General features: G+C 37.0%; 1 long non-coding RNA gene across 1 annotated transcript in view; it reads right to left on the bottom strand.

Annotated features, from left to right (window-relative positions):
- LOC100968459 (uncharacterized) overlaps positions 1-25,846 on the bottom strand; it is a 133,174-nt gene that overhangs the window by 13,936 nt on the left and 93,392 nt on the right. Inside the window, exons 6-7 of the long non-coding RNA XR_010112944.1 lie at positions 24,512-24,610; positions 22,498-22,730 (exon numbers count right to left, since the gene is read on the bottom strand). This is a non-coding gene — a long non-coding RNA (uncharacterized LOC100968459). The remainder of the gene's footprint in view (positions 1-22,497; positions 22,731-24,511; positions 24,611-25,846) is intronic.

Below are 25,846 nucleotides of genomic sequence, written 5' to 3'. Positions count from 1 at the left end.
AAGCCTAAAATAGAACAACAACAACAAAATAAGGCAGGTTGGACAAGCTTGAATGGCATACCCTCTCCTTCATTGTATGTTTGATGACGTTTCCCACAGCAACCCAAAACATCTGTGGATTACCTGAAAAAGAAAACTTAATTCTACTCCTCTCAAAAACAAACAAACAAACAAAGCAAGGAAAGATGATGTCACCAACTAGAATGAAACAGAAGATCAACAATCTGATAACAAGTATCCAGAAGTATTCATAAAACCAAGTTGAATTTACATGCGATCCATTTAATGGAGATCCTAAAAAAAAAGAATCCATTTTTAAAATTACTGTATAATATATCATTCTTCAAGAATGCTTCCTGGTGTAATCCTTGGTAAAACACTGGAATAGTCTATTAAAAAAAAAAAAACTTTAGAAGTTAACAGGTTTGTATACACTACATACCACAGTAATATGTACCATTGAATTAGTTAAGCACAAGACTACATGAGACTTGCAGGAATAAAACTTCAAACACTAGAAAATAGCTGAAAATATGTTAACAAGGGAAAGATATTATAAGCAGGAAATATGGACAATAATAAAAAAGCTAAAGCCTGCAAATATCATAAAATATTTCCCATTGAAGATTGTATCTTTTTAAATAGAAAACATAATCATTGCTACTATATAATGTTTTATTTGATAAAATGGGTTTGCTAAACAAATTATGTTGCTTCTTTATATCTGCAATGGCTTGTTTGGAAGGTCTTTTAAAAATTCTCTCAGCAATTTTATTTTTAAAACATGTATAGTTTATTTTTATGTTATTCTTTGCCAAACATACACTTTTAGCTATTACTTTATTTTCTTCTTTATTTCCATAAAAATTAAAAGTTTTAATTCAGAGAGAATAATAATCTAAATATTAAAAATTTAGGATTACAAAAAGCTTTAACAGTCACATAGAACCTTCATCATCTAAGTGTCTTGTAAAAACTACATCATAAGCATTTTCACCTTGAGAGTCATTTTTTTCTACTTCACATAAATAGTATGGTGGAAAACATATGATTATAATTTATCCTAGTCAAAGAGAAACAGACCAATTTCAAATTAGTTCCAGAAAATGGTGACAATATATGTTTGTGTGTATGGGTGTTGGAGTGACAGGGGTGAGAGATGGGAAGAGGCTGTCAAAGACTCAGAGTCTGCACAGCCACCATGAATGGTAAATGCAGCACAAGTAAATGCACATGGGAAAGGTGTCAGAAACCCAGGCCATACTCTCTTTTACTTAATGGCTATGTGATCCCTTGGTTTTGCTTCTGTGCTATGTTATTCATGATTTTTCTCTGTATTTCTCTATTTTCCAATCCTGCCACCAAACACCTTCCTCTACTTCTTCATTAGTTTACACATGGTCCCAAATCATGCACTCCGTTTTCCAAGACCAGCTGGACTTCTGTTTCTAGAATACACCACCAACTGACTTGAAGTAAAATTTTGTTTCAATTTCAAAATCCCAAGGAAGACCTTCAAGTGCCTTTATTTCTTTGTTTAAGCTAAGTCTTAGATTTGAATGACATGCCTACCTCTGGTCCAATTAGACATGCTAAAGAAATCATTTCATAGGGCTCTGGCGGGAATGGCTATGTCTGTACTCTTCGACCCAAATCCTATAAATAAAGCCATTAAAAATGAAACGTGGGACCCATATATGGGCTTCAGGAAAACACAGTGTTTATTTAACAAGTCCTAAGAAATCTGTGAACCCTCTTAGAGAAAGCTCATAGCACTCATCAGATTCTCTAAGTGTCCTATTTCTCTGCCTCCCCGCCCCCTCCACTGACAAATTAAGATTCATTTCTTCAAATAAATCTTCAGGTTTTTCCCCACAGTCTTTCCCCCCAGTTGCACGTTAAGTTATTGGTATCAATTATCAAGGGTCACAGAACAAATTAACAAAACAGATAATTATCAAGGAACACACAGAAATTGTAGAGTTATTTGTGTTGTTTTGTTTCTATTTTCTGTTTATCTATTAATTTTCTGAATAGCTGCTTGATGTATCCACATCTACACTAACAATATTTTTGGTAGTAATGATATGAAATGAAAATCCGCCCAAAAGGACTTCAGTAAACGAATCAATGAACATTTATTGAATATCTATAATGTACTTAGAACTGGGCTAGGAGCTATAGGGTACAACAGAAAAAATAGTCCCAGTGAATGCTCCTGGAAATCTTATCATCTAATTAGAGAGAAAGAGCATCCATACGTGAAATTGCTGCTGAGACAGACAACATTATGAAAATGTTAAGCTATTTGTACAGAAGGGATTGTACAAGGTTCAGAGCTTGAAGGTCCCCTCAAGTTCCTCCTCATTTTACATATCAGGGACCTGAGGCCCAGAGATATTAAGAGGTTTATGTTAGTAACGTTAGTAACTGACAAATAAAAAAGTCTAAACAAGGGCTCTTTCTACTATACCAAGATAGGTATTAATCATTACACAAGGAGTTAAAGAATCAGGGTATTAATATGGGCAGAAAATGAAGAAATAAAGGAAATCTACCTTTAGAAATAGACGCCCCATACAGATGAGCAAAGAGGTGGGAAAAGGAAGTCCAAGGGCAATCATTTTTAGCAATGGCTGGAAATAAGAGTGAGGACGGGATGCAATGACGAGATACGTTGCAGAAGAAAGAAGAGAGGGAAGACTCAGCACAGAAGCCTGCTCAAATGGACATGAGATTCAGGTTGGGGGAGAGGCAGGGTATAAAATAATTTATGAATCAAATATCTGCTTGGAGATTTATGGCCAAAAGCTGTCCACTATCATCATGCATGTTTTTTTGTTTGGCTCTGGTTTTAGTCTGTCTGTGCTCACACATGTGTACATGCACTGACATGGATGTAGTGATATTGTTCAATGTTGTGAAGGGAAAGACATGGATGTAGTGATATTGTTCAATGTTGTGAAGGGAAAGAAGTGTAACTTCCCCCTATTTCAACATGTCCGTGTGTGAATTTTGTACAACTAATTCAAATGATGCCACCTCATATTAAATTACTAAGTCCCCTTACTCCATTCAGTTGTATTGTTTTCCAATTTTATTTCATGCTAACACTGAAATTTTCTATCACACATTTGGATTTAATTCACTTCTTTGTTTTTAAGCACTAAATTAATATTTCATAAAAGAATAGTTAATTCAAAATCATTAAAGTTTTTTTAAAATGTCCTTCTCTTGGAACCGAAGCTATACATAAAATGTTTTCAACAAAGATTGTGACAGTCCCCTTGCCTAGGGGTAAATATTACAATAAAACCAACCAAAAATATTGTAGTTATAAAATCTCCATTAAAAATACCTATTTCAAATGTCATAGAAAAAAAGAAAATAAATTTTAAATCTTTTTTAAAATAGACATTTTGAATTATGTTTATATTCTTGTATAGATACTGCTCTTTTTTTTTCTTTCTTGAAAACTATTGGCCCACAGAAAATAAACACGATGGGGAATATATTGGGTGTTTAAAATAAGACCACTCTCCTATTCCACTGAAATTAGAGGCTGTGAATAATAAACTTACCTTCTATATTTTACTGACTACTTTGTGGAAAAGGAAGAGAGTTACAATATCTAAAATATTTGATTATCCCTTCACATGTACACTTTCTACTATCTCAGAGGTAATTGGCTGAAATATAATTATTATTCATCATCTATGCTGAAAAATTTAAACAAAAGGGGCAAGAGGGTTTGCCCCCATCACCACCCGAAACCCTCCCAGCACAAATTACTGCCTGATTCTAATTACAGTTTTAACCACTGGCTGCTGATTCTTTCATGGGTGGTGAGGTAATCCAATCAGGTGGATTGGGAGCTCACGTTAAACACACCACACACAGAAATTAAAGTATGACTGATGGGTTTAAAAGCTGTTAATCAATATGTAGGGAGAGCTAATTCAATTCTCTTATGTTCCCACCCTTCTAAATCACTGCCAAAGCTTATTGGAAGTTCTCACTCCTGATTAGAAGGAAATATAGGTGTCAGACTCACTTTTACCTCTTTTCTAACTTTTCAGACTGCTAGTCAGTTGAATTAGGTCTACCTAACTTTTTTTTTAAATCAGAGGCTTTCAGGTAATAGTATATTCACTAGGCATATTCACAGGTCAAGGCATTCCAGGTTTCATTAATGTGCAGGTCTACATGACAGTTAATCTGCATCCATAATATATTCACTGGAAGATACAGTGGGTTTATTTCTTCAAGTACCTTTTTAACTGATACATTTAGAAGCATGCAAATAGCCAATTATCTTTACCTGAAGACCATTAGAAGTCTACCTGCATCAGGGACAGGCAGCAGTGGCTAAACCACAAGTATAAACTGGCAGCTTACCCAGAGTATAAGTGTGAAGGCTGGGATGAGGCACACGGTAATTAAAAACATTCTCAAAGTCTCCCTTTGAGAAATGTTCTTGGTTTTGGATGGTGCTGTATATGGGCTTTCAGCCACACATTCTCTTGTGGTGTGTGTGAGCAAGCCATAATTTGGAGACATCTTAAAAGAATTCCAGCAGAAACAAATGTGCTTTTATTTTTTGATCAGCATACTCTCATTTTTCTTAGAACCCAAAATTAATGAGGGTTGGGGGAGTGCCACTGGCTTTGTGATATATACTATGTAAGAATATTTTTGGTTTAGAAAGTTATTTACTTTGCAATGGATTGCTGATGTTTTCAGAGATTTGGAGTGAGAAGGAAAGCCTGGAATGAATGAAAAATTAGCCATTTTGAGCAATGTTTTTTCCTTTTAAGATAGGTTTAGAAACAAGTTTCAACCAAATAGGTTTTGGTTTTAGTAAAGAATCTGTTATATTACAACATTGTCTGATTTAAGAGAACTCTTGAGATTCCTTATTATCGCTTCCAAAAAACAAACATTTTTACAGATTGACTTATACAGAGCAAATACAAGTTTGCTCTAATTAGTGATTAGTAATTTGCAATAAAAATGTATGGTGTCATAGGGTGTTTTTTATGTAATCATTAGCTTACACTCTTAAGCCAAAATTTCAGTCTCCTGGTTTAGTCTCTATCTCTTAATTATTTCCAAATTCTTGGACTGAAGCACAAACTTTTATCATTGCCTGGATGCTTAGACTCTTCCTTGTTCCACTTTCCTGCCCTGCATGGACCTCCAGGCCCTACTCCTAACCTCATCCTTGACCTTGAATATTTCATGTGTTGATCTGTTTGGCTCTAACCTTCAGCTGTGACCTCGACTCCTCTATTGAATGTTATAAAAATCACATAACTTTGTGTTTGTGATTGAGTGCTACACCCACATTCTACCATAGACCAAGCTAGTCTACGGTTCTCACAACATGACATGGGCAAACTTGAAGAATTATTTTACTCCTTTCAAAACAATCAGAGAGGTTACGGTTGCTGTATCTATGTTCTTGTGAGATATTGAGAAATTATTGCTCATAGCTGTGATATAAGAGCAGATACATGGCAGAAGATTTTTAAATTGATAGCTAGTGATGACGGTAAAAGAAGCACTGGTCTAAGACCTAGGTTTGACATTGACTGCTACCAAGATCCTCAAATTCTTATAAAATGAGGGTTTTCCAAGCTTATAATGGCTACTATTGTTCAATGCTTACTGTGAGCCATGTTTTTCTCATTTTTTATTCAAGACAATTCTGCAAGGTATATGTCATTTTACAGATAAGGAAACTGGAGCTTAGCAAATAACAGAGCCTAGATCCAAACCTAGGCATCACCTGCATTCTTAGGCAATATATTAGACTCCCTCTTAATTACTTTCTATCAGAAGGGATTCTATGATAATCTACCTTCCAGTATATATTCTAGCAGAAAAAAAGAAAGCATTTAAGAAAAAGGAAGAAAAGAAGGCCAGAACTATCTGTATATGTGTTTTTCCTGTCCTCTTATTCTAAAGCAGGTACTTTTAGAAAGCAAGAACCACATTATATGTATAATTCTAATTTCTCCAAGGTATCTAAGGATCAGGCCTTGCACTTTGTTGACACTATGATAGATCATTGTTGGCTGAGTGAGAATTAGGTTGAACAAATAATATCTAAGTTTAATTGAGGATGGGAGAATATTGTAGACACACACTAAACTATTAAATGGGCCTTTGATTACTTATAGAATAAAACCCTGGGAGGAAAGAAAGACTTTATATAAACACATAAATGTAGGAATATTTGAGAATAGCCATCAGTTACGATGTTCTGATGGTAAATAAGAGGAATTCTGACTCAAATTGAAGAAAACAATGTAGAAATTTGTTTTTATTTTGTTTTGTTTTTTGGCTCATGTACACAAAAGTCCAGAAATCAGGCTGACTTCAAGAATGGATTAATCAAAAAACTTTTCAAGGCCTAAGTTTCTTCCCATCTCTCCATTAGGTGCTTATTGTATGGGCTTCTTTCTATCTGGTTCTCTTCATCTCATTAGGATGCATGCCTCTTTATTCATTTTCAGCAAGGACATGACTTTGTTTTAAGACACCCAACGAAGTGCTGAGGTTCTCTCAAATGCATGTGCCTGAAACCTCATGCCCACCACTAAAGCAATCACTTCCTCCAGAATATTCTGTTTGGTTTAGCATAGATCACATGCTCCACCTAAAGCAGGAATAGAGACAACTTTTCTAGAACCACATTGATTACCAAAAAATAAGAAAATAAAAAAGAGAAGGGGTGGTTGTTGGGACTGGTAAATGGGGATGCAAACTGGTACTGAGAATGCAGCCAGACAATGTCAATTAAAAAATCTTCCTGACCAGCTGAAGGCCAAGTGTCATGTTCAGGAATTTGGGTGGTCTTTATTAACCAAATTCCCTAGGGGTGACATTTCACCTTGTCTGATTTGCTTCAAACATGAGTCTTGGGCTCCGTGTGATGCTCAAGCAGTGTTCTAGTAGTGCTCTTCCAAGATGGTAGTGGAGCAGGCCAGTGCCATGGACCAGACACAGTTGGAGAGACAGATAACCAGCCGATTGGGAGCTCTCCATCCAGAGATCATTTTCAGAATTTGAAGGATCCTTCCCCCTTTCTTACAACTGTATTCAGTCTGAGTCAGTTATAAGGTATTTCTTTTGTAAAGGGAGTTAAATGCTTTTGTAAAGGTATGCTTTATTTAAGGTTTATGAAAGTTGTTGCAACTGTGCTGAGGTGGCTTTGTCTCCTGGAACTCCCTGGACCAGAGTTGGAAATCCCCGGACCAGTTTGCATCATGTAGCTAAGTGACACAGTGTCACCTGGGTGAGACAGGAGTAGGCCTAATGGCTATCATTAATCTTATAACTGCAATATGTCTCTTAAAGCAGACTATACTGAAGGGTTGTTTGTGATGACTGTTCAGGACACCAAAGAACCTTGCACAGGTGTCATTGTTGCTATCATGGTAAGTTGATAATTGGCTTATATGAAAATGTGCTGGTTGGTTGTAGTCTTTCTCACATACCTGGAACCACTTCATTTACTAACCCCACATTTTTCTGTATGAAATACTCCAGGATTTGTAATTCCTCCAAAACACAAAATGTAACCATTGTGATTTAATTATTCCAAAGCATTAACTTTATTCTTTAAACACCTTTTCATAGCATACATAATTTCAAATTTAAATAACCTAAAGAGGAAGAAAATTTCTAATTTATTCTGAGAAAGATATTTTCCATAGGTCTTTATGTTTATATATATATTTCATATATATGTTTCTCATATATAGGTTTCATATATATGTTTCTCATATATAGGTTTCATATATATGTTTCTCATATATAGGTTTCATATATATGTTTCTCATATATAGGTTTCATATATATGTTTCACATATATAGGTTTCATATATATGTTTCTCATACATAGGTTTCATATATATGTTTCTCATACATAGGTTTCATATATATGTTTCTCATATATAGGTTTCATATATATTTCTATATATCACACATGTATTTCATATATATATGTTTCATATATATATACACACACATATATATAAAGAGACAAAACTAGCTTAAACGTCTCTAGGCACATTTCTAAACAATGTTTTGTATATTTCTTGTATACTCAACTTTTGATGGTCCATTTTCTTTTGAGCCTTCTTGCTTAAAACAAATACACCTTTTTAATGATCTTAACCGACTCACTATATTTTCAAAGAACATATGTGAAATAAGAAGTCAAATATTTCCAGCTACTATTCATATAGTCAGTACTTTTTAGAAAAAAAAAATGTATCCTTTTTTTAGAAGATGTATGATCTTGAAGGTCCTGATCTTTAAGGGTGGATTTCATGAAGTCCATGAGCAACCAAAAATTGCTTGCAAATATTCTTTTCTATGTGTTTTGTATTACTCAGCTAGAGCTTCCATAACAAAATTCCACATACTGGGGGATGTAAACAACAGAAATTTATTTTCTCACAGTTCTGGGGGCTGGAAGTCTAAGATCAAATTCCTGTAGAGTTGGTGTCTTCTGAGGCTGCTCATCTTGGCTTGCAGATGGCCACCTTCTCACTGTGTTCACACATGGACTTTTCTCTGTGTATACCCCTAGTGTCTCTTCTTCTTCTTCTAAGGACCCCTGCCCTATTGGATTGGGAACCCACCTTTAGGAGCCCATTCATACTTAATTACCTCTTTAAAAGCCCTATTTCCAAATACAGTAACATTGGGCTGAGGGCTTTAACATACACATTTTTGGTGGAACACTGTTTAGTCCATGATATGATTAGGCTTTGCGTCCCCACCCAAATCTCATCTTGAATTATAATCCCCATGTGTCAAGGGAGAGACCAGGTGGAGGAAAATGACTCATGAGGGTGGTTTTGCCCATGAGGTTCTCATGATAGTGGGTGAGTTCTCACGAGATCTGATGGTTTTATAAGGGGCTCTGAAACTGGCTTTGCAAAATTATAGCTGAGGAAATTATGACAGTGAATGTAACCAGACCTAATTGACTCCATCTTGCTTCTAACTTTTAAGCTATCCTTATTCATTCCTGGGCATAGGCCAAACTAACTTTAGGAAAGAATCCAGTTTATGGTTTGATTCTGAAACAAAATTGATAACAGCTCTTTCCCAAAATGACACCCTTCTTGCCTGGGGACCAGTCTGGCTTTGCAGGACTAACAAACTAGCTACAAGATTAGAAATTACAGTTTAGGTGTCATGCAGCCTCTGGCTCCAAGAGTCTGAACCTTCACAAATTGCTCCTGGGGATAGCATCACTACTGTAAAACTGAAGATCAGTGCTTGAGATATTTTGCAGACCTTGCACTTGATGGATCAGCTGACACCACACAGACTGGTAATCTGGCTCAACCAGTTTTGCCATCCCACCCAGGAACAGAAGACAGCAAGAAAAATTCACTTCGACCCTGTATGATTTCATCTCCAACCTGACCAATCAGCACTCCACACCTTCCAAGCCCCCACCCTACAAATTAGCTTTAAAAACTCTGATCCCCAAATGCTCGGGGAGACTGACTTTAGTAATAATAAAATTTTGGTCTCCTGCACAGGTGGATCTGCGTGAATTACTCTTTCCCCATTGCAATTCCTTTGGAGGGCAAGGCGAACCCATTGGGAGGTTACAGCTCTTCCCTCTTCACTCAGCACTTCTCCTTCCTGCCATCCTGTGAAGAAGGTGTCTTGCTTCACCTTTGCTTTCCTCTATGGTTGTAAGTTTTCTGAGACCTCCCCAGCCATGCTGAACTATCAGTCAATTAAACCTTCTTCCTTTTTAAATTACCCAGTCTCAGGCAGTTCTCTATAGCAGTGTGAAAACAGTGTAATACAGTAAATTGGTAGCACAGACAGTGGGGTGCTGCTGTAAAGATACCCAAAAATGTGGAAGTGACTTTGGAACTGGGTAACAGGCAGAGGTTTGGAGGGCTCAGATGAAGACAGAAAGATGTGGGAAAGTTTGGAACTTCCTAGAGACTTGTTGAATGGCTTAGACCAAAATGCTGATAGTGATATGGTCAATAAAGTCCAGACTGAAGTGGTTTCAGATGGAGATGAGGAACTTGTTGGGAACTGGAATAGAGGTTACTCTTGCTATACTTCAGCAAAGAGACTTGTGGCATTTTGTCCCTGCCCTAGACGTCTGTGGAATTTGAACTTGAGAGAGATGATTTAGAGTATCTGGTGGAAGAAATTTCTAAGCAACAAAACATTCAAAACATGACTTGGGTGCTCTTAAAAGCTTTCAGCTTTATGCATTCACAAAGAGATGGTTTGGAATTGGAACCTATGTTTAAAAGGGAAGCAGAGCATTAAAGTTCAGGAAATTCACAGTATGATGATGTGCTAGAAAAGAAAAACCCATTTTCTGAGAAGAAATTCAAGCCTGCTGCAGAAATTTACATAAGTAACGAGAAGCCAAATGTTCATCTCCAAGACAATGAAGAAAATGTCTCCAGGGTATGTCAGAGGATTTCACAGCAGCCTCTCCTATCACAGGTCCAGAGGCCTAGGAAGAAAAAATGGTTTCCTGGGCCAGGCCTAGGGCCTTGCTGCTTTGTCCAGTCTTGGGACTTGATATCCTGCATCCCAGCTGTGGCTAAAGGGGCCAACATACAGCTCAGGCCATTGCTTCAGAGGGTGCAAGCCCCAAGCCTTAGTGGCTTACATGTAGTGTTGGGCCTGTGGGTGCACAGAAGTCAATTGAGGTTTGGGAACCTCCACTTAAATCTCAGTGGAGGTACAGAAATGACTGGATGTCCAGGCAGAAGTTTGCTGCAGGGGTGGAGCCCTCATGGAGAACCTCAGCTGGGACAGTGCAGAAGGGGAAATATGGGGTTAGATCCCCCATACAGAGTCCACACTGGGTCACAGCCTACTGGAGCTGTGAGAAGAGAACCACCATCCTCCAGACACCATAATGGTTGATCCACCAACAGCTTGCACCATGTGCTGGGAAAAGCCACAGACACTCAATGCCAGCCCATGAAAGCAGCCAGGAGGGGGGATTCTTCCCTACAAAACCACAGGGGTGGAGCTGCTCAAGACCATGGGAACCCACCTCTTGCATCAGTATGACCTGAATATGAGACATGAAGTCAAAGAAGATAATTTCAGAGCTTTAAGATTTGATTTCCCCACTGGATTTCAGACTTGCATGGGGCCTATAGCCCCTTTGTTTTGGATAATTTCTCCCATTTGAATGGGTGTATTTATGCAATGCCTATATCCCCATTTTATCTAGGAAGTAATTAATTTGCTTTTGATTTTACTGGCTTATAGGCAGAAGAAACTTGCCTTGTCTCAGATAAGACATTGGACTTGGACTTTTGGGTGAATGCTGGAATAAATTAAGATTTTGGAAGACTGTTGGGAAGGCATGATTGGTTTTGAAATGTGAAAGGGACATGAGATTTGGGAGGGGCTAGGGGTGGAATGATGAGGTTAGACTTTGTGTTCCCACCCAAATCTCATCTTGAATTATAATTCCCATAATTCCCATAATGCCCATGTGTCAAGGAAAAGATCAGGTGGAGGTAATTGGCTCATAAGGGAGGTTTCCCCAGTGTTGTTCTCAAGATAGTGAATGAGTTCTTACAAGATCTGATGGTTTTATAAAGGGATCTTTCCCCTTCAGTTGGCCCTTCTCCTTCCTGCCACCCTGTGAAGAATGTGCCTTGATTCTGCTTCACCTTCTGCCATGATTGTAAGTTTCTTGAGGCCTCCCCAACCATGCTGAACTGTAAGTCAATTAAAACCCTTTATGAATTACTCAGTCTCAGACAGTTCCTCATAGAAGCATGAAAAGAGACTAATACAGTTCATAGCATGTATATTTGGATTTTTCAGAATGAGATTCAGTATCATCATTGGATTCTGAAAATGATCTCTGACCACCAAATAGTTTAAAAACCATAGATTGAGACCAAATCTTTCATTTTATACATAAGGAAACTGAAGCCCAGAGAGATAAAATAGTCAGTCTTTGATCATACAGCAACTTTCTAATTAGGTGAAGTGAAAACCCGTATTCACCTGATAACTTGTTCAGTGAATTTCCTGTGGGACTCTGCAGTTCGTATTCACAACACCTGAAAGCTAATTTAACATGAATTCTCAAGGAATAGGTGTGAATGTAGTGAGGCAGCTAAGCTGAGCCTAAACCAAGATTGCCTGAGTTATAATAGGTGAGGGATAATCTGAAAGGAAACTGTTAGTACCTAATACCTGGGGCAGGTTTAGGAACATTTGAAAAAGTAGACACACTTTTATTTGGGAAAATGGTTTCCATCCAGCCAGTAAAATTATTTCTAAGTCCCTATATAAAGCAAAAAGTGCTATCTGAAGACAGAAGATAAAAGAGCTGTTTGAATAAGGAATCTTGTGATTTAGGACACAACAAAGCAGTTTTAGAGCCCCAGTGATTAGTGAAGTCCTAGAAGTGGGAATGAGGATTCTCTCCATCTCTCCCTAGAATTCAATAGCATCAAGTGGAGAATCTACAAGGAGCCCTCCCAGGACAGCAGCAGGCTGGGGAGACCAGGGACCACAGAGCCAGCATGGTTGTACTTCCCAAATGACTTCCAGTCAGTGGACTTCACTAAGAACATCAAAATGAAAGGAGTCAATTCATGTAATGTATCCTGGCTACTCCCAGAAATAACTAGTGTGAATTTAATAGGAGTGTTGATGTTCTATAGTCACATAGACATGGGCCACAAGCAAGCCAGATTTGGTAATTAAGTTAATATGCACTTGCTGATACTCAAACTGGGAATGGGAAGTCCAGGGATATTCTCTCTCTCTCTCTCTCTCTCTCACTATAGATAGATAGATAGATAGACAGACAGATAGATAGATAGATAGATATACACACATATACACACACACTTTTCTACTGATGATACTTTTCAGATATGGATGAAAATTATAATGCAATGCAAATTCCAATTAAAATGAATCCCACTTCCATTTGCATATACTGAGAAATGTTGTAAACACTAACACTTTATTAATTTCTATTGAATGGTGATAATATATGCCTGTTAAGTGGCTCTTTTTTAGGATTAAATCGTTTCCTTCAAGTGACCTGATTTTCTTCTCGTATCACAAATGAAGAATTCACAAGGAAAATTAAAGATGCTAAACAAGTTTTCTTATTTTGTCTAGTTCCCATGATAACTTGAGCTTCTGTGATGATGTTAACATAACATGTGAAGGATTCAGTCCTCCTGGTGCCTCGAGTAACCACTTCTTGAATTATTAAGTGGTGAGAAATGTAGTTCAATTTCCCAAATAATCTGCTATGTTTGAGAAGTGGTGAATGCTAACACATCTGTATCAATGCAAGGGCCTCCTCATAATTCTATTCCCTCTATTTCAGCTCTTCCAAAATCAGAGTGGCCCTCTGGCCACCCTCTCTTCAAACTCCACCACTGACCTGTGGTAGGATCAGGTATGCAAAAGAGATTATCAAATCTGGCAAGAGATAAACAACCCCTGCCATAAGATCAGAGATCCCTTCCATATTACCTTTTGGTTTTCCTGAAGCCTCAAACCCCATAGTCCCCTGTACTTGAGTCTTGTTCGCCTCTGAGCTCAGCATGGGGCTCAAGGCTTGTTTGACTCTTAAGGGTGGAATAACTATCAAATCGTCATTTTCTTATTTTTCCCCGTTGATGAATGAACAAGGGTTTTCCTTTGCCTGTTTTGTCTATGAAGATTTACCTGATTTCTCAACCCTAGGATCCCATCTCATCCTTGTTGAATGCCCTCTTTTTATTTCTGCCCAAACAAGTCACCCAGAAAGAAGCTGTCTATAAATAAATAGCTATTCATAATTTTAATATAAATTTAAAACTTAAAAATATCTGAACACTAAATAACAACCCTAAGGAAGAGTCAACTACACCTCCTGGTTCTAGCTCTCTTTTACTGACTAATAAGAGTTCCCCAAAACAGCTATTACATTTTGAGTATATACAATGTACCAGCAGGGTCTGAAATTTTCCATACATAATCTCATGTAATACTGTCTTTCATCATGCTAGGTAGTTACATGTAATCTTATTTTATAGTTGGCAAAAGTTGTTCATATTTCTTTCCTCCTACAAATAATAAGGAAATCAATGTGATTCAATGAATTCACATAAAAGGTATGTCTTTTTAATTATTGTTATAATTTCTGTTTGTTAATTCAAATAAATCCTTAATACAGGAATTTCAGGTTTGGGAGAAAATGGGAGATGCAAGAACTTTCTCCTTAAGCTGCAACAGGTATTGCTGGTATGGTCAATTGCTAAGGTCAGCCAAAATACATAGAAAGAAACAAAGACATGTGTATGGGCCTTGTTCTTTATATCTTATCATAGTTAGAGGGAAGATGAAACCCTGAAAGATAACTGGATGGTTGTGACTATCCTAGACTAACACAAGCTCTGGCCTGTTTTGGAATATGTATTTGAAAGAGGTGGCAAAAGGAGAGTTGATATTGTTCAACCTCCTCCATTGCCTCAGAAAGTTTGGGTTCCTCTTTTTCTTGCACCTTATCACTTGAGGGCTTAGCAGATCCTCTTTGAGTTTCTTTTTGTCCTGCCATATGGCCAAAGAATCTTTCAAAGCATAGGAAAGGGATCACATTTTACCTTAAGCCCAGCCAGTCATGAGCTTGAGGCTGAATCACTTACAACATACAATATGCTCAGGTGGCTACTGTCAGTCTCAGCAGTTGGGTTCTGCCAAGGACAGGGTGTCTGGGAATTCAGAGAACTCCATATGGAATTCAGAAGACTCAGTACAGGCAGGCTTCTGCGAAACAAAACATCTTTCCAGCATTCCCTTCTCCTCCTAGAAAACTAAAATAAATGGTTTAACTTGTTGGAATTACAGCAACTCGTGTAATTTATACAAATCTTACACACCTTCAGTATAATAACTAACAAGTTTAAGAGCAAGCATTTGTCAGGCTTTACTGCAAATGTATTAAATTACATCCTTTCAGGATATTTTGGCTTCAGAGCTTGTTGTTTACCTGGCATAGTCACCTTCTGAAAGGCTTTATTATTTATTTTAATGGAAAGAAATGATGGTGATAATGCCATGCTTAGAAATCAAGGGAAGGAAATCAGGCCAACATTCTGAGATTATTGCAGATGGAAAAGGATTTAAACTGCTGGCTCCAAGAAGAAAGCTCACAGCATTAGTTTACTCCAGAAATGACTATTAGATTTTTCCCTTCATAGAAAGCCCTAGAGGGCAAAACTTATCTAGACTTTCTTATTATTATCTTCCAGGTCTCTTTAGGCAACACAGTTTCCAATCAATGAGTCCTGAGACCTAAATCCCCATAGACAGATTTGGTAGAATGAGTGAGGAGGGTTGGTGCTCAATGCCTCCACTATGAATCCACTTTCTACCCAGAATATGGCTTCCACCTACAGACATTGTGGACCCACAATCAGTGTTATCTCTGACTGCTCTAACCAGTAATGAAAAACCATATCAAATCATGATTACAAAGCAAAACTAGTCTTTGAGATTTTGGTTTATGGATGTCTTAATATGAATTCCCCTTGAAATGACCATTGTTTTCCATTCGAGTTGAAATGATTTCCAACCAACCTAAAAACCCACAACATAAAACACCCTCATTGCATATTTCCTTTCTGGAGTTTAGTTTTCTGATTTTGAGAAAGGTTTGAGGGGCTAAGAAATTGAGGTCATATTAGTTGAAACAGTAATGGATAACACTGTCAGCTTTTTTGAAAATCAAGAAACAGTACTTAACTGGCTCATGACTTTTAACTTGTGAAAGAAAACCATTCTATCACGTAAGACTGAATCCCTGAAGATGGGCTGTGCCATGTTATAAAATGGGAACAATTATGGGAGATGCACACGTCCAGATGACTAGCAATGACAATGATGAATTTGTAATTGGGCAGAAAAACAGCCACTGAATGGCTTTAAGCCAAATGTAATAAATATTACAGACATGACAATGCTACACACAGAAAGAAAAGTTATGGCTACAACCTCTAAGATTTACTACTGTGAAACTTTGCCCTCATCACAATAAACTTTAGAGAATGATAGCTGCTAATCCAGTAACCAAAGTTTCAAAGATATAATGCTTCAAACTATTCTGGTAATGACTTTTTTTCAGTATAAGTACAGTCTTTGCCACAGAGGTACTCAATATTTATTGAATGAATAAACAAATATCTCCTTTATTATCCTTTAATAAGTTGGGAAATGTAATGCTTCAAAGGGTTGCTTAGAAAAGTTTCCTGAAAGTAGCCTTCACTCTGTATGAAATTTAAATGAATAAAAGCAAAATGTAATGAATTTTTGAAAGTTATCTGTAGTAGAAAACTTCCAACATGGGCTAAAATCCTTTCAGGCCAGTGTAGAGGCCTTGTGACAAGATTATCCAGCATCCCAAGACCTTGTGACTCTGGTACATCTATGAACATTTTTCAAAGTCAAATAAATCTGGATGGTGTTCAAGGGAGGCATTTAATAATTCTAAATACTTCATAAAATATTTGGCTTCTTTTTCATTTTACTCTCATTTTGATAACTTTTAATATAGAGTCTGATCTCATTTTTGCTTTCTGAGAGGTTACTTCTTTTAAAAAATTGAAATCGTAGAGATTTTCTTCATTTACACTTAAAGACTAGTGGAATAATTTATAAATAATTTAAAATTTGAAAGGAGGATGTTTATGTTTCTGAAGAGCTATATTCTTATCTATATACACAGTTATATAATTTGAACTCTCATAAAATATGTGACATCCATAATAATTACAAAGTTTACTGATTATCTGAACTGGAACATCAACTTCAAGATTTCGGTGGACAGCTGTGTATACATTCTGGTTAAGTCTCAAAGAATAGAATACTGATGCTCAAGCAGCCTAGTATGATGGTTAATTGTAAGTGTCAACTTGACTGGGTTAACAGACACCGAGATAGCTGATAAAACATTATTTCTGAATGTGCCTATGAAGGTGTTTTCAGAAGAGATTAGCATTTGAATCGCTGGACTGAGTAAGGAAGATTTGACCTCACCGGTGTGGGCAGGCATCATCTAATCCATTGAGAGCTAGAATAGAACAAAAAAGCAGAGGAAGGGTGAAGTCACTCTGTCTCCATCGTTTTTGGCACTGGGACATTCATCTCCTTCTGTCTTCAGGTGTCAGAACTCTAGGTTCTCCGGCCTTTGAACTGTAGCACTCATACCAACAGCCCACAGTTCCTCAGGCCGTTAGCTTCAGACTGAAAATTATACTATCCACTCCACTGCTTCTCAGGCCTTTAGACTCAGACTGAAATATACCACCAGCTTCCCTGTTCTTCACCTTGTTGACAGCATGTTGTATATTGTAGAACTTCTCTGCCTTCATAATTGCATGAGCCAATTCCCACTATAAATCTCCTCTTTCATATCTATATCTAATATGGTTAGGCTTTGTGTCCCCACCAAAATCTCATCTTGAATTGTAATCACCATAATCTCCATAATCCTCATGTGTCAGGGGAGAGACCAGGTGGAGATAATTGAATCATGGGTGTAGTTTCCCCCATGCTGTTCTCATGATAGTGAATGAGTTCTCATGAGAGCTGATGGCTTTAAAAGGGGCCCTTTCCCCCTCACATGACACTTCTTTTTCTTGCTGCCTTGTGAAGAAGGTGCCTTGCTTCCAATTCACCTTCTGTCTTAATTGTAAGTTTCTTGAGGCCTCCCCAGCCATGCTGAACTGTAAGCCAATTAAACCTCTTTCCTTTATAAATTACAGAGTCTTGGGCAGCTCTTTATAGTAGTATGAAAATGGACTAATATAATATCTATATCTCTCCAATATGTTGATTTTGTTTTTCTGGAGAGCCCTGACAAATATAGCCAATTTGTGGGTTGGAAGGGATGGCATTTAAGAAAAATCTTTTGTCTCTCTTTCAGTTTTTCAAATAATAAATTTTGAAAATACTTCAAGAACATAGAAGAAAACTAAGATTACCCATAATTTTGCTAGCAAGATATAAGCAATAATATTAAAGATTACTTGTCTTGGATGTCTTTCATTCTGTGTATAGGATTACTTGTTTTCCTGTAATGTTGCCAGCACCAGGTTTTATAATTTTTAAAGCTTCATTTATCTGCTAAAGGACAAATGTCATCTAATTTTAGTGTATATTTATTGGAGTACCAGTGAGGAAGAACACTTTCCATGTCCGCTATTCGTAAGTTTTTTTCCTTCCCTTGTATAACAGCCTGAATAATGGCCCCATAAATATGTTCATGACCTAATCTCTGGAACTTGCAAGTGTTACAGCAAAAGGGATTCTATGGATGTGACCAAATTAAATGGTCTGAGATCTTGTTGGGACTAACATAATCACAGTGGTCTGAAAAGAGGGGCATAGATGGTGTGAGAGTTAGAGGAAGAGGTGATGTGATGATGGAAGCTGAGAGGAGAGGGATGAACTTCGAAGATGGAGAAGGGAGGTACAAACCAAGGAGACAGGTGGCCACAAGAAGCTGAAAAAGATAAGAAATCCCCTCAGAGCCTCAGAAAGAAACCAGCCCTGTCAGCACTTCTACTTTAGCTCACTGAGACTGATTTTGGACATTGACCTCCATTACTGTAAGAAATACATATGCATTGTCTTAAGCCACTATGCTTGTGCTAATTTGCAACAATCTTGTGAAATCTTTTGTTATTGAGATATTTTTCTTATTGACTTGCAAAATATCTGGGTATATGAGGCCAATAACTTTTTTTTTGTAAACAACTTCAGTAAGGTATTATTGAAACACCATAAAGAGCACATACTTAAAGTGTACCATGTGACAAGTTTTGACATATGCATATATCCACGAAATCATCACTATAATCAAGACAGTGAAACTAACCATCACACCCAAAATGTCTGAGTACCACTTTGTATTTCATCCCTACCCCACTTACCTGCCCACCCTCTTCAGGTAACCACTGGTCTTCCTGTCACTACAGATTAGTTTGCATGTTGAAGAGTTGTATGTAGGGAACCATACGTAACATAATTTATTTTTCACATTTCCAGTGCCTTCAAATAGTTGTTTTAAAAATCTTTTGTCTAGAGTTTAATAATTGTTATCTCCTGGCAAATAGTTGATAATTTGTTATTATTGAAAGCTGAACTTTAGCAGAATTATTACAATAACAAATCCCTGCAGGGTAGGTTCTTCAGAGTGACAGTGTGTGATTTCATCCTGAAAACTATGCATAGAAATCGACAAATTTTAGATGTTATTTAAATTTGTGTTTTAGAACTGTATCATGTTAGTAGCATTATGAATAGGCAGATTTGAAGGCCTATTATCAGTGCAGTCCTCAGGATAGATTTTCTTCTTAGCTGCATATCTGTATATCTAAGAACTTACTGAACAACTCCGACGAGTATCCCAACAGCACTTTGAACTTATCATGTCCAAATTTGACTCATTAGCTTTTCCTCCAAATATTCTCTATCTCAGTTGGTTTCCATGACCATTTATTCAGTCACCCATGCTACAGACTAAGAGGTCATTCTTGCCTCAATCTCCTTCTTTATTACCGTATCAAATGCAGTTAGGGATGGGAGAAGCCTTATAATTGCAAGGAAAGCCTCTGAATGTGTTATAGGGCTCAGAAGGGGTTATGGAAATGAATGCTTTGTGGCTGGCTCCATACTCAGCCAAGGGAAGGAGCCAAGGAAGAAGACTGGATTTATCATATGGAATGAATTGTGTGATGCAAGTTTTAGAGAAGAAAAAAAAAAAGCCTGAATTCCCAGGACGAGGAATGATTGCAAGTAAAAATAGAGCATTTGGGAACATACCAGCACTGTAGTATGGCCATGGGCCTGAACAAGGGAAGTTCCCCAGGTGGGGAGGATATGACAGTTAGACAAACGAGTATATATAGAACATCAAGATGAAAATGTATAAGGGTAGGAGCATGGGAGAAATGTGACAAAAAAAAAAGGAAAGAAAAACAGTGTTGCTGTATTGGAAGGAATTCAATACATTGTATGTATGATAAGGCAACAAGTTACCAACAGAGATTTAAATAAAGATATTAATTGGACCATATTTGTTGTTGTTTGGTTTTCATTGTTTTATTAATGAAAATTATAGTATCCTGTTGGCAGTTTGTAGGATTGGATGTGGTGGGTGGAGAAATTAAAGTGTTAAAAATACTGTCAAAGGACTCTTGTAATAGTCTATGAGAGAGGATGCTGCTCTCTAAATAGACTCAGTGGTTATGAAGTAGAATGAAGAATCCAAGCAAATTTTAGACATCCTTCTGAAGTAAAATTAAAAGGGGGATAAACTTAGGTATTGGTGAAGAGAGAAAGAGAAGGATAAAAATGACTTCAGGTTTTCTGGTTTACATAGTTATTTGATTTAGAGCATAGGGTTAAAGATTGCTTTAAACATATTGTAAAGCCTGGTGATCATTTTCAATTAGTAGCTGAATCTGAAGCCAAGATGAAAACATAGACTTTTATGTCCTCAGTAGCTATCATCAATAAGAAACTAAATGCTCATCTTGTGTATTAATTCAAGCAAATTGGTAGTGTCTACCTGAAAGCCATGCTGGGTTTGAATTTACTTCCAGGTTCAGTGAAAAACAATACATGTTTGGCAGCTTCCATAATGGGTAGAAAGTGGGTGGTAGCAGCATATATCTCAATTCTAATCATGGTTACAGCATTAAGAGTACAAGAAGAAAAGGGCATTTAGGACAGAATTGCTTTAATTAAATTTTTATTGACAAATTGTAATTGTACATATTTATGGGGTACAAAGTGATGTTATTATATAGAGAGATATATGTATAGTGTGCAAAGACTGAATCAAGTACCATATCCAGCACCTTAAATACTTATTTATTCCATATGTCTAACTGCAACTTTGTACTTTTTAGCCATCATTCCCTCATTTTCCCTCCTCCCAGCCTCTGCTAACCATCATTCTACTCTGCTTCTGTGAGTTTGCTTTTTAAAAATTTTATACATATAAGTGAGGTCATACAGTATTTGTCTTTCTGTGACTGGTTTGTTTCACTTAGAGTAATTTTCTCCAGGCTTATCCATGTTGACCCAAATGACAGAATTCCCTTCATTTTGAAGGCTGAATATTATTGTGTTGTGTAGACATACCACATTTTCTTTATCCATTCACCCATTAGTTGACACTTAAGTTGATCATATAACTTGGCTATTGTAAATAATGCTGCAATAAATATGGAAGCAGAGATATGTCTTCAACTTAGTGATTTCATGTCCTTTGAATATATACCCAGAAGTGAGATTGCTAGATCCTGGGGCAGAATTTTTTGTACAGCAATATTTAAAGTGATGGATAGAGAAGAAATGCAAAATAAAAGGGCAGTAGGAATTAAGGTAAAGAGAATAAGAGCAAAGTCAAGGGAAAAAATTTCTTTTCTAGAAAAGGGAATAGGAAAAATCTCAACAGTGAGTAGGATGAACTCTTCACTGGATCTTACAGAGACCATAGGCCCTAATAATAGTTTCAGTTCCAACTCTAAAATCTATAACTATTCCATTCTTTCAAAGCTTAAGGAAATTTTTTCCTGTAGGATTTTCTATACAACCTGTCACTGGATCCTTCCAAGACTTCTAAAATCAGCACAGGAAGCTGTAGGAAAATAAATTCTAAGTGCTAAGTAACTGTATTTCAGTTAAACTTTGGTGATAAAATCTATTTCTCAGTTGATCTTATCAATTGAGAGCAGCCAGATATTATTAATATTGTATCTTCATATTGGGGGATAATTTTAATGATGCAAATATGGTGGTTGATATTTATAAATAGCAATAATCAATAGCTATTGTGCAATAAATATTGTGCTACAGTAATATGACACTAGAAGACATGGTAAAGCAGTCAGATGCTTGTAGCTAGAGGTAGAAGCACCTTGTAAAGACTGATATGGATTATTGCATTAGTGATCAAATTTCACAAGTGGCACTCTTACAAGGGACACGATGTTCTGAAATGTCAAACAAGTCTTAGTAAAGCTCCATTTAAAACAAAGATGTTTTTCCTTCTATTTATAGAATAGTCACATTCTAGAAATGTAATGGTTTTCAAATGGTTCCAATACATTCTGTTTATATGTTAAATGGTTTAGGTTCTTGAATTAGATATATATCTATATATTTATATAAGCATAATAGATAATATTAATGTAATAAATAATTATATAAATTTCTGTATTGGTTGGTCCTATTTGAATGTCCAGTGAGACTTCTGAAAATTATGAGGCTGAGAACAATTCTTTTTACAGGACTATCCTGGCTCCTTCCTACTAAACATCCACAGCACACTCCAATGCTATGAATAATAGTCCCCCATAAATTTAAAAAATACTCCCTAGTGTACTGTACTGTCCCCATTGAGAACCACTACTGGAGAGGATGGCTTACCTACATGCCAGCTGAGGTTTTTCTGCCTCTTAAGATAGAAACATCGGATTCACAGTTCATAGAGGGCCTTTGTACTCAAAGTGTTGATGAGAATTTCCAGGTGTGGGGTGGAGGGTTGGTGCTTACTTTCTCAGGTCACCCGTGTCTCTAAAGGACTGCTTCTGCTGAATTAATCCACTTTGCAGGTGATCATTCCATCCTTTGGCACCATCTCTGTTCCATACCTTTTCAACCTGGAAATGAAATGTCACCATGTTCTTCAGTTTATAGAAGAGATTCTCACCCCACCCTTCCCAGAATGTATTTTTTTTAAGATAGATTTGACCGAAGTTTCGGTGAACAACATGGCCAAGACATAAACAAATTTTATTCAATATTCACATTAGAAATCTGTTTTAATGGTCTTCTTTGTCTCTTTTCATCTTTGTTGGTTTAAAGTCTGTTTTATCAGAGACTAGGATTGCAACCCCTGCCTTTTTATGTTTTCCATTTGCTTGGTAGATCTTCCTCCATCCCTTTATTTTGAGCCTATGTGTGTCTCTGCACTTGAAATGGGTTCCCTGAATACAGCACACTGATGGGTAGAACACATGGACACAGGAAGGGGAACATCACACACCAGGGACTGTTGTGGGGTGGGGGGAGAGGGGAGGGATAGCACTAGGAGATACACCTAATGCTAAATGACGAGTTAATGGGTGCAGCACACCAACATGGCACATGTATACATATGCAACAAACCTGCATGTTGTGCACATATACCCTAAAACTTAAAGTATAATAATAATAAAATAAAATAAAATAAATAAATACTGTTTTAAAAAATTCAACATCTACCCCTCAATGCTTTCTCTTCTCTCTGCTTTTACCAATCTCTAATTTACTAATAATTTCTAATAAAGAGCCATAAGATGCGTGTAATTGTGTGTGTGTGTGTGTGTGTGTATGTGTGTGTCTGCATACTCATAGCCTCACCTTCTATCACATTTATTCAGACTGGTATTTTCTGATGCTCACTAGTAGGAATATCTACCTTCCTGATATTCCCATTAACAGGAGGATTATGTTCAAATCTGCATTTTTATTTGACTCACTGAACAAAACTGCCAGTTTCTAGAAAGGTGTCCTTTGATTTGAATGCCTTAAGGTCAGGCAGGCCACGTAAGTGTGTTCAGCTGCGTGTCCATGACTCAATAGGGTACGACAGTTACTGTGGGGAACAAAAGGGGAGCTCTCTGCATTAACAACCAGAGGTACCAAAACAAAACTGATTTAAAAGTCTTCATTCATCACCAATTTATGTCCCCTGTGCTGTCACTTTTGTTTCTTACACATATAAATATAACACTGAATATAGTTGCCATTAATAGTAAAAGTTCATGACACTGGAGAGAACTCTGACCAGAAGATAAGGAGTCTAGGCCCAACTTTAAAGGGCCTTGAAGCCCAGGGTGCACCCAGGAACACCTTCTGGTACTTGTGCCTCCTGGAATCACTGGGTTAATGGAATAAGGGCAAAGTCCTTTCTGGCTTGCAGAGTCTTAGGAGAATTTATGGAATGTAGGAGTAGTAGTCTGCGAGTAGGTCATGTTATTTTCCAATTCCACCCTGAGAAATAAGTTATAATAACAGTTTATATAGGCTACACCTGTCATCTTAAATGTATTATAGCATCTTTTCAGCTGAAATGTCTCCTGAAATAATAAGAAGTAATTTCAATGTGATACAGGAAAAATGAACCTGAAAAATTGACCTTCAATTTCTAATTTAGAGATGGCTCTCAAGAGCCTTCTTGAAGTGATCTTATCATCTGTAGGTGGACTCTAGGTAGCTATGGGCATTTATCATCCAACTATTGGGGAAAGAAAGGTCTTTAGTTGTATTTGGTACCATTCAGTATGGTGACACCACGGTTATCAGGCTTAGATCCACAGAGATCATGTATAGATCCCTCTACCAGCTAGCATCAGAATCAAGATAAATACCCACTTACGAGTATCCTTAGTGTCCTTACCTCTGTGTTTAGGTTTAAATCTTGCATAATAGAAGACCAGAAAACAAAAGAATAAAGCCTCTACAAGTCGTTTTTATTGTGTATCCAGGGTTAGGCAACCTGAAAGCACAGTGAGATCGAACAGGTCAGTGGAACACTTTTGCTCTTTGTGGAAACCAGTACCCAGGGACCCCAGAAATGCACTTTGTCTGGATGGTGGGAGGCCAGGAGGCAGTGCGGGAGTAGAACTGTGAGAACTGAGGCTGGAGAAATAGGTCAAGATCAGAAACTGGAGCACCAAGAATGCCAGGCTAAGTACATGGTGAGCCACTGGGAGTTTTTGAACTTGGAGTATTTATAACTAAAATTGTGCTTTAGAAAAAATTAATCTGGAATGGATGTTAGAAATAGATGAGCATTTCACATTGATAATATTCTCAGAACAATTGGTTAACTCTGCATTTTGACCGTGTAGCTACTATTTAATTATGCTGAATGGTATAGGGTTATATTTTAACTTATAAAGTTATTCCATAAAGAACTGGAGGAAAAATGTGGTTGAAAGGCTACCATAGTAATCGAAACTCTATCATCAACATGCCACTAATGACTTTTTTTTAGCTTGTCTGCTAAAATCTGTAAAATTTTAAACTAACTACTTACCAGTTTAATTATACTCAAAATCTATTTTCAAAAAGGATGCAAGTTAGCTTAAATTGGAGTATAGTTTTAGTAAAATAACAACAAAACTACGATTTTTTTTCTAAGCATTACTTACATGAAATCTCCCTGAACTACTGACTCAAGGGACATATCCACGATGTTCAAATACTAGAGCCACAGGGGGAAAAAATCAATCTTTTATTTGCTAGATAAGAATTAGGTCAAAGAAAACATGCTTTATATTTTAGTTTCAGTTTAGATTTCTTTTTTAAAAAACTGGGAATCAAAACCATGTGTGACATATCGGGGACAAGCACACATACGCAAACAATGATTTTATTATCCTGCATCATTTCCCCAGGAATAGTCACAGAACATATTACATATCTTGAAAAGGATGAAGCTATTCAGAATTGATCTCTTTCAGCTAATATGAATTGGCATAGTATGTCAGCACAAATCCTATCATTTTGGGAAATCTCAAGATAATAAAATAATTTAACTATATGTTCTATAACATTTATAATGCCATTTCCCCAATATTTGAGCATTGCCATGCTCCTTTTGAGCTTTTGTCTCCACATCTTTCCTTCTTCAGCTCTCACTTTCTCTTCCTTTCAATCCATCCCTTTCTCCCTCCCTCTTTGCAATCTTTTTAGTCTTTTCATCTTTGAAATGAGATTGGAGGAGCAG

This window comes from Pan paniscus, chromosome 7 (genome assembly GCF_029289425.2).
Source record: "Pan paniscus chromosome 7, NHGRI_mPanPan1-v2.0_pri, whole genome shotgun sequence".
Taxonomy (NCBI): domain Eukaryota; kingdom Metazoa; phylum Chordata; class Mammalia; order Primates; family Hominidae; genus Pan; species Pan paniscus.
Note: the sequence above shows the minus strand (reverse complement) of the source record. Positions and strands in the feature narration are given on the sequence as shown.